The sequence below is a fragment of the Corvus cornix genome, chromosome 11 (genome assembly GCF_000738735.6).
Source record: "Corvus cornix cornix isolate S_Up_H32 chromosome 11, ASM73873v5, whole genome shotgun sequence".
Taxonomy (NCBI): domain Eukaryota; kingdom Metazoa; phylum Chordata; class Aves; order Passeriformes; family Corvidae; genus Corvus; species Corvus cornix.
The window spans coordinates 7,653,027-7,656,764 of record NC_046341.1 but is presented as its reverse complement, the minus strand read 5'-3'; the positions used below and the strand labels follow the sequence as shown (position 1 = coordinate 7,656,764).

At 48.8% G+C, this 3,738-nt stretch overlaps 1 long non-coding RNA gene across 1 annotated transcript; it reads right to left on the bottom strand.

Moving 5' to 3' along the window:
* Nucleotides 1-745: 745 nt before the first annotated feature.
* On the bottom strand, nt 746-3,494 carry LOC120410593. The gene is made up of 3 exons (XR_005602895.1): nt 3,405-3,494; nt 2,330-3,088; nt 746-1,078 (listed from the first exon to the last, which is right to left on the bottom strand). It is a non-coding gene; the product is annotated as an uncharacterized LOC120410593 (long non-coding RNA).
* Nucleotides 3,495-3,738: the final 244 nt, after the last annotated feature.

Below are 3,738 nucleotides of genomic sequence, written 5' to 3'. Positions count from 1 at the left end.
GCCTTTCAGAGACCCTGCATTAGGTGTGCAGTTAACAAACTTGAAAAGAATAAATTGTTTTATCCTCACTGCCTCTTAAAAGAAAACAAAATCCTTGACCCCAACAAGTGTAATGCCTCCTAGGTTTTCTTTTTCTTTAGTTCTATGAAACCATTTAATCCAGCCAGCTGTCTTTGTATCAATGCAAAAGAAAATTTACAAGCCTCCAGAAGTTAATCACAGTTCAAGGGGAATCTCTGACACAGAGGTTAGGAAAGGCAGTAACCAAGGCTGTGCCTGACAGGAGACAGTGCTTTGGAAAGATGGGTAGGCTTTGGATGGAGGCTCAAGCCTGACTCAGCAAAGTGCTGGCACAGGATCTCAGCCTCAACAAAAAAAAGGGACAGATGTCAAGGGTGACAATGTCTGTGCAGTTACAAGATAGTTCAATAGTTGTTCCTGGGACTGCCACTATCTTAATCCCAACTGCCTTGGCATCCTGTTTCCTGGCAGCTAAAAACTATCTGAGACCCTGTGAACACAGAAAATGCAGCAGCAGCACCACTCTGTAGGACCAGGGCTCAGTGGTCCTTCCCAGTCACAGAGGCAGAGCAGAGCTCAGTGTCTCCTCCCTCACCCCCAGCTCTTCTCTGCCAGCCGCGTCCTGCCAGGGCATTCCCCACCCCTCCCACCACCGGGGCACCACAGGCTGGGAGCAGCAGGCTCTCCCTCTGCTCCACCCAAGACACAGAACCGCCTGCAAGCCCAAGCACACGGCAGCTCTCTGCAAATGGACACCTCATGCCACTAAAACCACAGCCACACCTGAGCGCCCAGCACGATCCTCCAATGGTCAGCCCCAAGGACCACCCCAAATGCCACAGGCAGGCCTTCCCTCCAACCTCTCCAGGCTGAGGAAAAATGTGCTTAACCAGATCCACAACAGCTCGGCTGGCACTTGCAGCTTCTGGCATCACCTGGCAGCTCCATTTGCAGTAGGAGGGCTCTCCTTGGCTCCTGGCTTCACAGCAAATCGGTCATCCCCAGCCTAGCAGGTCTAGTGCCTCTGCAGGGCACTTCCAAACGCCAACAGCTGGCTCTGTGATGAGAAGAAAGGGAGAGAAAGACTAGAAAACACAACAGTTGTAAGTGGAACACAGGGATGGGACAAACCCAGCCCGTGACATGCGTTTCAACCTGAGCCCACAGGAGCACCTGGCATGATTAGAGCAGCTACAAAGCACCAGGCTGTTTGAAAGCAGTGCTGTGAAAGGGGAAGCTTGTTTTATTTATCACTTGAGAAGCACCAAAGAAACAAGCTGCTGTCCTTGCTGTTGCCAGCCAGCTGGTGCAGCTCCCTGCAGCACACAGGGCTGTGCTGAGAGGTGCTGGGGCAGTCCGCAGGCACCAGCTCTGCTGGGCAAGGAACTTACTAACTGAAGCAGGCACCAAGAAAAAAAATCAAAGCCAAATGTGGCTTTTCTTGCACTGGGCAGTTGCCTTCACAGGTCCAATACAACCACACAACAGCCACAATTGCAGAGTTTGAACTCAAGCAAAATCCCAAAGGATTTGGCTGGGTTGCTTAAGGAGGGACTACTGGATTGCCTTTGGCTTAGCCAAATATTTGACTGCATTTGTATCCAAAAGTCTTTTGCTTAAAAGATTGGGAGTTTTGCTAAAAAACAGCCATGCAGAGGCTGTTCTGGGCTGGAACCTGAGCTAGGGCTTTCTGATTTTTAAACAGGGCATCTGGTACATCCCCTAGAAGAGCCTCTGCTCTCTGCCCTGGAGGTACTGTCAGACTCTACAGCTTTTGTGTGATCAAGGTCTCCATGCTGACTCCCATCACATCACATATTAGCAGTGGGTGCAGAGGGACAGATTTTCATTTTCCACAAAGAAGTTGTCCAAGCTGAAGTATTAAACAAGCTCCTCAGGTTCTTCCTTTGAACCTCTTCCCATCCTTCACACATCCCAAGAACTACTGCGAATCAAAGAGGCAGCAACAAAACCAGCCCCAAACATCTCCTGAGATTCTCCTTAAGGGAAACATTCCCACTCATGAAAGACCAGCTTTGTAATAAACATACAGCCTCAAAAACAGAGGGGAAAACCCTTCAAAACATAAAGCAGAAGCGGAGTCACTCATGACATGGGAGTGGTTGATCAGAAAAGCTGGTCAAATGGGTCTGTGTAGCAAACACCAAGGGCCTGAGAGAGTAAACCTGTCCAGCCACTGTACCATTTAAAACAAGGGGGGGTTTAGAAGACAGACAGTAGCCACATTAAAAAAAAAAAAACCAAACCAAATCAATAAAGAAATTATAAAAGGTTAAAAGATAGGCACCTGAGTGGGGGTAGGAACAGCCGGGTTTGCATCTTGGTGACCATCAGCACAAGCATCTCTGAGTTCCAAGGCCGAGCCGCAGGACAGATCCACCTGATTGGAGCTGTGAGCCTTACTGCAGAGTTTTGGTTTCCCATTATAGGAACAGCTCAAGAGATTTGATTTGAGCAGCGTCTCTCTGCCAAGGATGAAAGCAAGGACCTGAGTACCCCATTTGTGACTTCCTCTCACATTGAAAAGTCTTCCTAGTGCACTCTGGCACCTGATCTCATTAAAAAGGAAGAGAGGGAACAGATGGAAACATAAAAAGAAACTGTCAGCTGCCAACCACTGATCCCATCCTGTCTCCATCTCTCTCCCCACTGCGGCAGGAGCACAACCAGCAGCTCTTGCAAGGACAAGGCCAGCAGGAGACAAGGAGGATTTCACGTGGGCAATAAACAGTAGGAATAGATGAAATCTTGGTAAATAAGAGCTCCTTTTGTCAGGAAAGGCAACACATGAGACCTATGCCATGTTCAGGAGCCCTCCTGTCCCTGCAAACAGCAAAGAGTGGTATGCTGGCTGAAACAGCCACCATGCCTGAAGCCTTTCCAGCATGCCTCCACCTGCAGGCACCAGCAAACCCAGGAGCAAAGTCCAGCAAAAGATGAGGTGGGACCCCCAGCAGGGCCTGTAGGAATCTCTCATTTCTCTCTCCCAGCCTGTAGTTCAGGTATTGAAGCATTCCAGGAAGCCTCAGCAGGCCCAGGGGATGTCCTATAACCAAGAGCATAAGAGAAGAGACACAGAGACATCACTCTTCCTTTCAAGGTGTTTGCTTCATGCTTGTCCCTGAGCATCCCTCCTTGGATGCCACCACAGAGACAGCTCTGCAGCTTTCCCTCTCAAAGCAGCACAGGGACTCCCAGGGCAAGCAGGCTACAGAGAAGAAACTTTCCCCAATTTCTTACCCATCCCCAAACATTTTCCCCTTTCCCAGAGAGAAAAAAACCCCACACTTCCCCTCCCCGTCCCAGAGGCAGACATTAAGGTGGACCCAGGATGACACTGAAGGTCAAAAATTTGCACTCACCTAATTACAGCTCTGCCAGGTATCAGGCAAAGGGACTCGTTTCACAGGGGCTCAACTTTCTGTATTTATGCAGGAAAAGGTGAAGTCACAAAGGGAAGCAAAAAACTCTAATTCATCCCAGTGCTGGGAATGCTACAGGGAGGCTGATCTATCCTCTCTCTGTAATTAGCCTCTCTATTTTCTGAACACCCAGTGGTTTCAGCAACATATAACATCAACTTTTTTTGTAGAAAATGGTATCTTTCACCAGACTAACTTGATGGGAACAAAATGTATTACTGACAAACCTTATCTTGTCCATATCCTTGAGCACAGCTGGCTGGATCAACATACC